We start from the raw sequence: 12,520 nt of genomic DNA, 5'->3' as shown, positions 1-12,520 counted from the left end.
GCAAGAGGCCCCTTGTGACTGAAAATCATGTTACATCAAACAATGCAAGTCAAAAACAAATACATGCATAGGGAACTAATTAACTGGCATGAAAAACCTGGTTACAATCAGGGAGGGAACAAGGAATTTAAAGACAGGACAAGAACTAGGAAACAATAACTTCAAAATAAAAGTCAAACATGAACACGAAGAGAAGGCATTTGAAAAAATATAAAGAAAAGATCCTCCAAAATGTTTACACCTTAATACTGTTTTAGTCATGCAAAGCTTATAAAGTTATAGAAATAACAGTGTGAAGATTAAAAATTCCTCACCAACTTATTTAAGGGCCAGAGATGAGTCAGTTTGGAGGCATCTGTTTTTGGTTTAACACTTGGGTCAGAGGTCAACAGTCCTTGGCTTGAAGCAAGGTTGGTCAGTTTTCTGACATGCAACATGATAAACCTCCAAATACTTCAGAGTGACTCCCCTGTCTCCACACCAACACACCCACGCACACACACACACACACATGCACACATACATAGCCTCATATACATGGGAAGTTAAATACCAATTTTGCCCTTTTAGTACAGTGACAAGTCAGGCTTGAAGCCTGTGACTATACCTCTGATCTTGTCCGTCACTGGATCCAAGGGTTTTCCCTTGTGAGGGACATTTTTATCCCAAAGCTACAGGAAACCTGGTTTCTTAAGCTGTTTCTTTATCTTAAGAACATATATACAATATTTCTACAATTTTTGTGCAAATGCAACAAAAAAGATAGGAAAAAACTATCAAAATAAACCAAGTATTATGGAACTATTATAGAGCATAAAATTACCTTTGCATTACCTCTATCCATCATTATGAAAAATGTAGAGGGTTGGGAGGGTTACTTTTGAAATGTATTCCACTACAGATTACATAATTCATGCTGTAAAATGTAATTTGTAACATATTCCGTTAGATGACTCAAGGTCAGTAACATATTCTAAATACTTTGGATTACTTCTTCAACACTGGTAGATTTTTTCACTTGTTTTGACTACAAAAACTCTGCCAGTACAGTAAGACAAAATACACATGTTAAAAATACATTCTCTGAAAAACCTAAAAATCTTATGCAGTGTTGCAGTTTATGCAATTTATATTTTTACAGGAAAACAATACAAAAATTATTATCAAGAATATGATTTTTGCCCTAATATCAAAGGTCTTACTAGAAAAAAAGAAATTATTATCCAACGTGAATTTTCTTGATAAAAAAATATGATCGTGCCTGGTAACGTGCATGTAAAATGGCTAGAAATAGCATTTTAGCTTAGCGTAAAGCTGACAATTAACACAAGGTTTATTTCTATTTCTTCTGCTCCAAACTTACTTCAAACTTACTTCTCTGTGAAGTGTTTCACCGCTGTTTAAATGCACTTTGGATCGCATCATTTTATAAGTATAAATGTTTTCCATCTGAAAGGACTAAATATTGAATGCAACAACTGACAATAAAATGCAAAGTAATCTCTTCAGTAATCAAAATACTTTTTGAATGTAACTGTATTCTAAATACCAATGATTTAAACTGTAACTGTAGTGGAATACAGTTACTTATATTTTGTATTTTAAATACGTATTCCCGTTACATGTATTTCGTTACTCCCTAGCCCTGTTATCATGCAGTGAATCTGAGCAACTTCAGCACAGCAATGCCTTTGTACATAAAAGGAAAAAAACAACAACAAATGAATACACGAATAAATAAATAAATAGACAAATAAATAAATTGATCATTTCATTTTTTTTTTTTTAAGAATGAAATTACTATTCTAATTACTGTTAGCTCTTAACATTAGTGGACACAGAACTATCCTTTACACACAAATGCATATAAGCTCAGTTCCCTATCTGTCACTCACTCGACGTTGTGTCGATGTAGTGACACTAGGGGTCACTCTTGGGAGCCCGAGACACCTCTGGTCTTTGATAAAAGGCCAATGAAAACTGGCGAGTGGTATTTGCATGCCACTCCCACGGACATACGGATATAAAAGGAGCTGGCGTGCAACCACTCATTAAAACAGATTTTCTCTTCGGAGCCGAACAGTCGAAGTCTACTGAGCTGACTGTTCATTCACCTCTGCTGGATCTGACAGCGCATTTCAGCGGCTTCTCCCTCCTCTGCACTGGTGCACTGCTGAGAACGCCCCTGGGCGCTTCGGCAGAAAAAAGAGAGTATATTTTCCTGAAAGAGTATGTTTCTCTAAAAGAGCAGCACACACGGAACGTCTTTTTAAAGACGCGTATATTTAAAGATGGCTTTCCGTTTGTGTGTTACTCCTGGTTACGGTCATTACCTCTCAACTTCAGACGGTCACGATTGCTGTCTTTCGTGTCTGGGCATGACCCACGTGGAGGCAGCGTTCGTGGATGGTTCATGTTCTCACTGCGAGAACATGACCATGGCAAAGTTGCGGTCGCGGCTTGCTTTCGTAAGAAGAAATTTGGGGACCCCAATGGGACCGCCTCCGCCCGGTATCCCCCCGCGGACCTCCCATTCCCCAGCACGCCGGATGAGTCCACAGGCTCGTTTCACTGCGAGTTCAACCTCTTGTTCAGAGCCCGCGAAGCTGATGAGCTCTCAAGCGCAGATTCAGAGAGCGGGCTTGTCCAGTCGGATGCAGAAGCCTCAGCTGGGCTCCCCCCTTCGGGGACGATTGCCCAATCACAGGCTGATGCGGAGATGACGGACATGCTTTCCATGACGGCCGCAAGCGTCGGGCTAGAGTGGAACCCTCCACTCTCCCCTGAACCCTCGCGGCTCGATGATTGGTTCCTGGGCTCGTGGCGCCGCTCAAAGCAGCCACGCCCCGCTCCAGTGCATTTCTTCCCGGAAGTGCACGAGGAGCTAACAAAATCGTGGGAGGCACCTTTTACTGCCCGGTCCAGATTTCTCAGTTCCCCCGCCCTCACTACCCTCAATGGCGGGGCGGCCAGGGGCTATACGGTGATTCCCCCGGTGGATAAGGCGCTCGCGGTGCACCTATGCCCGCAGAGCGCTGCCACCTGGCATGGACGCCCAAAGTTCCCGTCCAAGCCCTGTAGGTTCACGTCGTCCCTGACAGCCAAAGCCTACAGCGCTGCCAGACAAGCCGCCTCTGCCCTGCACGCCATGGTTCTCCTGCAGGTCCACCAAGCCAAGGCACTAAAAGAACTGCACGAGGGTAGTTCTGCCCCAGATCTGATGCAGGAACTGCACTCGGCGACCAACGTCACGTCACGGCGCGGTCTCTCGGGCGGACGATGTCCACATTAGTGGTCCAGGAGAGCCACCTTTGGCTCAACCTGGTTGAGATGGGTGAGGCCGACAAGACACGATTCCTTGCTGCCCCTATCTCCCAGGCTGGCCTATTTGGCGACACCATCGAGGACTTTGCCCAGCAGTTCTCAACGGTGAAGCAGCAGACAGAGGCTATCCGGCATATCCTGCCCCGGCGCAGCTCAAGATCCCGAACCCCGACTGCTCGTCGCCAAGGGCGTCCCCCTGCAGTGACTGCACCGGCTCCGCCGCAGCCCGCCCCTTCGGCCCTGCCCCGGCGTGTAGCCCACTGCAGGAAGCAGACACCACCCGTCTCACGGCCAGCCGCCAAGAACCCACGAAGGTCGTCAAAGCGACCCTGAGACAGGCGACCCAGGGTCGACGAAACCCACTGCACTGGAGCTGGTAGTAAGACCACTCCATCCCCCGGTGGAGGGCCGGGTGGAGAATCTTTTTTTGCCATTCATTTGATTTCGCCGCATGCCCAAGTGGCTGCGGTACCCAACAGTTCAGCAAAAGAGCGGTTTCCTCCTTCCCTGGGTCACATACCCAGTGTGCACGGTCGTCATCACGACCACCGTCCACCTTTTTTTCCTTGCAGGATTGGTGCTCCAGAGGCGGTTTCCCCGTCCCTGCACACCCAGCTATGGCACACATCCGCACCCGATGTGACAGTCTCCATGGGTTGTGAGGACAGTCCTCTTCCTCCCCCGTCCCAGGCTGTTCCAGGGGTGGTCACAAGGAGCCAGGTAAGTGCTTTGATGTCCCTAGACTCAGCACGGCCCCGACATGGTGTGGCACCTCGAGCTCCGCCCCACCACGAGGCCCCACCTGCCGGTTCGTCCGACGAGGTTGTCCCTTTGGTCCCCCTTGTGTGGAACTTGGATGCGTGGCTTGCGCATTCTAATCCATCGCGATGGCTGGTCCGGACCGTCCGACTCGGCTACGTGATTCAGTTCGCCAGGCGTCCACCCAGGTTCAGCAGTATCCACTTCACCTTGGTGAAGGATGAAAATGCTGCTACCTTGTGCGCAGAGATCGCCACCTCCTATGGAAGGATGCGATAGAACCTGTCCCTCCGGCCGAGATGAAGAAGGGGTTTTACAGCCCCTACTTCATCGTACCGAAAAAAGGCGGTGGGTTGCGGCCAATCTTGGACCTGCGAGTACTTAACCGGGCTTTACATAGACTCCCGTTCAAGATGCTGACACAAAAACGCATTCTGGTGAGTGTCCGGCATCAAGATTGGTTCGCGGAGGTAGACCTGAAGGACGCGTACTTTCACATCTTGATTCTACCTCGACACAGACCCTTCCTCCGGTTTGCATTCGAGGGTCAGATATATCAGTATAAGGTCCTCCCTTTCGGCCTGTCCTTGTCCCCTCGCGTCTTCACGAAGGTCGCAGAGGCAGCTCTTGCCCTGTTAAGGGAGGTGGGCATTCGCATTCTCAATTATCTCGATGATTGGCTAATCCTAGCTCACTTTTGGGACATGTTGTGTGCACACAGGGACTTGGTGCTCTCGCACCTCAGCCGATTAGGGCTTTGGGTCAACTGGGAAAAGAGCAATCTCCTCCCGGCTTAGAGCATCTCTTTTCTCGGTTTGGAGTTGGACTCAGTCTCATTGATAGCACACCTCACGAGCAAGAGCGCACAGTTGGTGCTGACCTGTTTGAAGGCATTCAAACAGAAAACAGCGGTTCCACTGAAACTCTTTCAGAGGCTCCTGGGGCATATGGCATCCTCAGCGGTGGCCACCCCGCTTGGGTTGATTCATATGAGACCGCTTCAGCACTGGCTTCAGACTCGAGTCCCGAGATGGGCATGGTGCCGTGGGACAAATTGTGTGGTCATCACGCCGGTCTGTCACCATCTCTTCAGCCCTTGGACTATCCTCTCATTTCTACGGGCAGGCGTTCCCCTAGAGCAGATCTCCAGGCGCATCGTGGTCATGACAGATGCCTCCAAAACAGGCTGGGGCGCTGTTTGCAACAAGCATGCAGCCGCCGGCTTATGGATGGGCCTACGTCTGCGTTGGCACATCAACTGCCTCGAGTTGCTGTCAATTCTGCTCGCCCTGCAGAGGTTCCGGCCATTGATCCAGGGCAAGCACGTGTTAGTTCAGACAGACAACACGGCAACGGTAGCATATGTCAACCTCCGATGGGGTCTGCGCTCTCATTGTATGTCACAACTCGCCCGCCGTCTCCTCCTCTGGAGTTAGCAGCACCTCAAGTCGCTACGAGCTGCTCACATCCTGGGCGACCTCAACACTGCAGCGGACGTGCTGTCATGGCAGGTTACCCTCAGGGGAGAGTGGAGACTCCACCCTCAGGTGGTCCAGCTGATCTGGAGTCAATTCGGACAGGCACAGGTAGACCTGTTCGCCACCCAAGAATCCTCCCACTGCCCGCTCTGGTACGCCCTGACCAAGGCACCTCTCGGCATAGATGCGCTGGCACACAGCTGGCCCCCTGGCCTGTGCAAATATGCGTTTCCCCCAGTGAGCCTACTTGCACAGACTCTGTGCAAGTTCAGGGAGGACAAGGAGCAGGTCATCCTGGTAGCACCCTACTGGCCCACCCAGACATGGTTCTCGGACCTCACGCTCCTCGTGACAGCCCCCCCCTGGTGAATTCCCCTGAGGAAGGACCTTCTTTCTCAGGGACGGGGCACCATCTGGCACCCACGACCAGACCTCTGGAATCTCCATGTCTGGACCCTGGATGGGACGCAGAAGACCTAAGCGGTCTACCTCCCGCATTGGTAGACACGATCACTCAAGCAAGGGACCCCTCTACGAGGCGCCTGTATGCCTTTAAGTGGCATCTGTTCGCTAAGTGGTGTTCTTCCAGATGGGAAGACCCCCAGAGATGCGCAGTCGGATCGGTGCTTTCCTTCCTGCAGGAGAGGTTGGAAGGGCGGCTGTCCCCTTCCACCTTGAAGGTGTACGTTGCTGCTATAGCAGCACACCACAACACAGTGGACGGTAAGTCCTTAGGGAAGCACGACCTGATCATCAGGTTCCTGAGAGGTACCATGAGGCTGAACCCCTCCAGACCACACCTTGTTCCCGCATGGGACCTTTCTGTAGTTCTTCAGGGTCTACAGAGAGCCCCCTTTGAGCCTTTGCAGTCAGCTGAGCTTAAGGAACTCTCCTTGAAGACTGCCCTCCTGACTGTGTTCACTTCCATCAAGAGGGTAGGAGACCTGCAAGCGTACTCTGTCAGCGAAACGTGCCTGGAGTTCGGTCTGGGCTACTCTCACGTGATCTTGAGACCCCGACCGGGCTATGTGCCCAAGGTTCCCATGACCCCTTTTAGGGACCAGGTGGTGAACCTGTGAGCGCTGCCCCAGGAGGAGGCAGACCCAGCCCTGTCGTTGCTGTGTCCGGTGCGCGCTTTAAGCATCTATTTGGATCGCACGCAGAGCTTTAGTATTTCCGAGCAGCCCTTTGTCTGCTTTGGTGCACAGCGGAAAGGAAGCGCTGTCTCCAAGCAGAGGATCGCCCACTGGCTCATCGACGCCATTGTATGGTATATCACGCCCAGGACGTGCCGCCCCCGGTAGGGCTATGAGCCCATTCTACCAGGGGTGTAGTGGCCTCCTGGGCCCTAGCCAGGGGTGCCTCTCTAACAGACATTTGCAGAGCAGCAGGCTGGGCAACACCCAACACCTTTGCGAGGTTCTACAACCTCCGGGTGGAACCAGTTTCGTAACGGGTAGTGACACGCAATACAAGCGGATAAGCCCGGGATAGCCGGCCAGGTGTATTGCTTGCACATAGCACCTTTCACCTCCTCTGAGCTGAAGACATGCGCCATTAATTCCCAGTAGTGTTCACAAACTATGTTCCCTGGTTGACTTCCTCCTAGCCCTGTAGCAGTCGAGTTTTTGGAGAGACTCGCTGCCGGCCCAGTACACATGCTAACTAAGAGCCCTGTTCTGGGGTAGGTGCTCCGCATGTGGCGGTTCCCTGTAAGGTAACCCCATGCGATGTATATCTTCCGCTAATTCATTTCCCTGTTGGCAAACTGCATCTTCCTTGGGAAGAGCCCCCTCTGCCACAGTCTCCATGTTTGTAGTAACTCCTCCCCCGTTGGGTAGGATCTACCATGAGACTTCTCCACATGGTCGGCAAGATGTCATGTTGACGTATTTTCCACTTAAATACCCCCCCCCTCTGGGCGAGGTGTGGTCTCCACGGTGTCCTCCCCTTGGGAGGGACACCCTCTGACTAGACCTGGTCGGCCCAGTCGGATATTCCCCCTTTTTTTAGGGAGTGGAAAAAAATAAGGGGAAAAGAGGCCACGACTGGGCTAGCCTGTCTCTATCTTTTGGGTAGTCGACTTGTCCCCAAAGGGCCGTTTGACACTGACAACTATGTTGGGGGAGGTTACGTGTCAGCCTGGTGCGCTGGCTACGAGGCACACAGTTGTCTGCCCATCACACACTGCCAGTTCACGTAACACAGTTAAGCCAGTTGCGGCGTTTTGCATAGGGACCCCTAGTGTCACTACATCGACACAACGTCGAGTGAGTGACACATAGGGAATGTCATGGTTACTTGCGTAACCTCCGTTCCCTGATGGAGGGAACGAGACGTTGTGTCCCTCCTGCCACAACGCTGAACTACCCGCTGAAATGGCCGGACCTTGTCTCGGCTCCTCAGCATAAAACCTGAATGAGTGGTTGCACGCCAGCTCCTTTTATACCCATACGTCCAGGGGAGTGGCATGCAAATACCACTCGGCAATTTTCATTGGCCTTTTATCAAAGACCAGAGGTGTCTCGGGCTCCCAAGAGTGACCCCTAGTGTCACTACATCGACACAACATCTCGTTCCCTCCATCAGGGAACGGAGGTTATGCAAGTAACCATGACGTTTTCAGGTCAAGCTATGAAACAGAGAACTTTTTTTGTTTCAACATATCATCGCAATCTTACAAGATACTTGTACAGTAAGCCTGATTAAACATCTTTTCATTGGTCATTTTGATGCTCAATTCAAACATTAGGAAATTGTCATTCGGCATATTCCGTCAATGGTAAAAAGTCAAAAGTGGAGATACATTTTTCATCGGACAGCAACGATATTGAAAATCTGAGATTCAAAATCAAATTTAATCCTGGAACTAATCAGAAAATAAAGAAATATTATTACCCAAAAAAGAATGAAAATGTTTGCTCTATTTCTAGGTCACTAATAAAATAAGCAAATTTGTGACATTGACCATGTTAACTCCTTTGTATAAAAGGTCAGATTTCCTTGCATCCATTGAAGCACACAAGATCTTTGGAACATTCTCAAATCATGCTTGGATAACATGGATCATCAGGTTTTGCATAAACTGGACTGGAATCCTGGACTATACATATATAGTACACAACATAAAACAGATGATGACATTGTGGTAAATTCCTATTAAGATGACGATACCTTCTCACCCGACTTAGCAGTGGCCATATTAAGCTGTAAGGGCATATGTGGGTGTATGTATTGAAAATGGAAGGTATTGGGGCACATTTGTTGCCCTGCCTGTGAGAGGTTGGGTACAGTGTGTCCTGGGGGTGGCATTTGTCACGTCAGGGAATCTTGTTATATACTTGCTGTTACTCACCTGGGCGATACTTCATCGTTATTGTGCACCTACCTGGCAACCTGGTGATAAGGGAGCCATGTTCATTCACAACGGTGGCTAATATTTCAAATTCCATATTGTCCGCTTCCAGCTGGAGTTACCCCATACCTCACACACATACATGTACGAGCACACATGTAGACACACACACACACAAACTGCAGGAGCCATAAGAGCTATTCTCTATGTCTGATGGAGCTCTCAAGGGAGTGAATGAACATTAAGAACTTCACAGCAGCACTGTCACAGAGTGAAACTGATGTGTGAGCTCAATGTTAGCCAAACACTTTCTGAGCTCTCTCACAGGAAAGATGTTTGGCCTTCAAAATAAGTGTTTTGTTTGAACACACATACTAACGAGTTCAAGGGTGCGTTAGCATATTCAACAAATATACAAGTTTTTTTTTTTTTTTTTGTTCATTGTGTGACTGAAACTGCCAGACACATCTTTAGAAGTTTTAAGTGATTGGAACATTTTAGCCACAACCTAACAGTTATGCAAATGTAAAAAGCTAACATATTTCCGGATCCACCAAACAGATCCTTGCTCCAGGAAATTTTAAATCCACAAAGAAGTTGATACCTAATGCTTAAGCATTGAATATTACAGTTAAAGGACATTTTGATGTTCAGGCTACCTCCAGACTACAAAGTTGCAATAGCCTAATTTTGCATCAGATTCATGCAGAAATCTCACTTGTCCAATCCTGAGATATTCTCAACAAGACTGAATTTAATGGTCAAACTCCCTGTTAAATAAGCATCTCAGAAATGCAACCCTCTCTCTAGATAAGCTTGATTCTAGAGAATCAGTATAGCCTATGATGCATCTTTGTGTGTGTTTATGCAGCTTTAGCAGGCAGCATTTTAACAGGTGCAGGACGCTGTAAGTACAACTGAAATCCAATGCTAAGAGGATTAAAGAGAGGATGATATCTCGCTAGTAAATAACACTTCGTGAGGAGTAAGAAAGAGTGAAAGAGTGAGAGACGGATGAAATAACGAAGCTCACACTTCAAAGCTTCATCCTGTCCTCTTTGAAAGGCAAACATAAATATATGAATAAAACACAGGTGTTAAGTTGCCTGTAAATGAAAGCATTTAATGGGCCTTCATTTTTGTAGCGTGCTAAAGAAGATAAATGCATTTCAGTGAGATGTCCGTTTGTATTATTATTATTTTTTTTTTAAGGGGTTGTTATTTATTTATTTATTTATTAGGTCGTTAATCCAGTGCATGTTAAATGGCTGTCTTTTTTTTTTTTTTTTCAAGCTCTTCACACATATTTTGTTTGCCCATAAACATTCTCTCTTACAGCTATTTTGGTATTGCCAACTAAAATATCGCTTGTCAGCATGCTTACACTTCATCATGAGCAGTGTTGGGTGTAATATGACTGCAAATTAATTAGTTACTGTAATCTAATAACCCATACAAACACGGGGAGAATATGCAAACTCCACACAGAACAGCCCAGAATGAGCCGGGACTCAAACCGTGAACCTTCTTGCGGTGAGGCGACAGTGCTAACCACTGACCCATCATGCGATCATGATGTTATGGTCTAAATCGCCTCCAGAGAGCAGCTCACATTCTTCACATCTCTTGTAACGCATCCGCGGGCTTGCGCCAGACAAATGCTAATATTCATCACATCATTGCACATTCAATGCATCTGCGGAAGACAAACACAAGAGTTTTCTGTGCATGGCAAGTTTTTGTGGTAAATCCAAAGGAACAAACTTTAATACTTCACTTGACACAGTGACGTCTTTTAAACAGCTGCCACTTGGACTCACATTGATGAAGTAATCAGACCGCGGTTTGGACCCAATAATATGATGTGAACAGAGACCAGCGGTGGCAGCGGGAGGGGAAGGAAATAAACTTGGCTTCGGTCCAACTAAGCAATCGAACCAAGTGTGAAAGCACCCTTACAGCTCCTTGACTCATACACAGAAAACACCACATGAGCATCGCACACTCTGTTAGTAGCGGATGACAGCGAGCAGAGCGCTAATTAAATTTTTAGTGCGAGGCACATACAGACTACATATTTATTCAATTAAATAGCAGCTTTCTGCAGTTTAATAATCACTTTGTGTCATGTACCAACCAGCTTTTCTGGAGTGGGAAGCTACCGTCATAACGTCAGAGCTCCTTGGTCATAACAACACAAACACTTCAAAATTAAAGCTCAATTTAAAAGGAAAAAAGTATGACAGAAATAGATCACTACTGTATATTTATGTAATATTCACTGTATCACTACTAATACTAATAATAAATTAATAGTAATTGTATTATATTTAAGCAATATCTCACTGTGATGCTCTGGATTGTGCTGTGAGATTCTGTGTAAAAGCACTTCATTTTATAAAAATAGTACAATATTATGTTGAAAAGTAATTGTTATACTTTCATTTGATAACATTTTTATGAATTCATTTATTTAAACACTATTTTGATGATAAAATTGAAATAAACTGTTGATATGGAATTCAGAAAAAAATAAAATAAAATAAAAAACATGTATCGGACTCGGTATCGGTGAGTTCCAAAAATAAAGTATCAGTACTCGTACTCGTTCTCCAAAAAAAATAAATAAATAAATAAATAAATTAAAAAAAAAAAAAATAATAATAATAATGGTATTGGGGCATCCCTATTAATTACATTTAAGTATATAACTTACACTTCTAAAATAATATATATATATATATATATATATATATATATATATATATATATATATATATATATATATATATATATACATACATTAATTTGAATTCGCTGATCTGAAAAACTAAAATGTTTTACTGTGAAAAGTGTTTAAGAAAGCAATTTTGAAGTAATTAGTAATAGATTACTTTTTCAATTAAGTAATCAGTAAAGTATACAATTTTAGAGAAGTAGTTAGTAATTTGTAGTTGATTTCTTTTTTTGAATAACTTACCAGACCTGATGACGAATCACTGGGCTTCTCTTTATAAAGGACTGTTTAAAGTCACAGTACTGGGCCCAGTGCACAGGCATGTGCTGGCAATGAAAACCGAGCCCTTTACTTTTATTACGGTGGCTCCCTGACCATGAAAAGGGCCTCGCTGGGTTTACATGGGGTCCACTGAATGTGAAAGGTTATCTTGCTCACAACATATCGGGTCAAATAATAAGCCTGAACACCTGGGCCCGCTCTCCATATCCTCATTCCCTCCTCTTCCAACATCCCGCCACCCCCAAATCCTTCCATTCATCTACTTTTTTTCTCTCTCCTCTCTTTAATTTCTTAATTCCTCTGAGGCACTCTCCATGACTACCTGGGGTTCTTAACTGCCCACTCAAGGGGAGAGAAGTACTGGATGTTTACACCTGCTTGGCCAAGCTCAATGCCCAGTGGTGGGGTTAGGGCGGCCCCACTCACTCCTCCCCTCTCCTCCCCTATCCAAAAGGGAACAATCGACCCAAAGCGGGGCATCAATGGGCCTTCCAGCTGGGAGCTGGGCTCATTGAGTAGAGAGGCGGTTGAGAGGAGTGGAGTGCTGGGGAGATGGGCGACTATGAGCCGTCCTCTCCAGGGCCA

Source organism: Myxocyprinus asiaticus, chromosome 3 (assembly GCF_019703515.2).
Source record: "Myxocyprinus asiaticus isolate MX2 ecotype Aquarium Trade chromosome 3, UBuf_Myxa_2, whole genome shotgun sequence".
Classification (NCBI taxonomy): Eukaryota; Metazoa; Chordata; class Actinopteri; order Cypriniformes; family Catostomidae; genus Myxocyprinus; species Myxocyprinus asiaticus.
Note: the sequence above shows the minus strand (reverse complement) of the source record.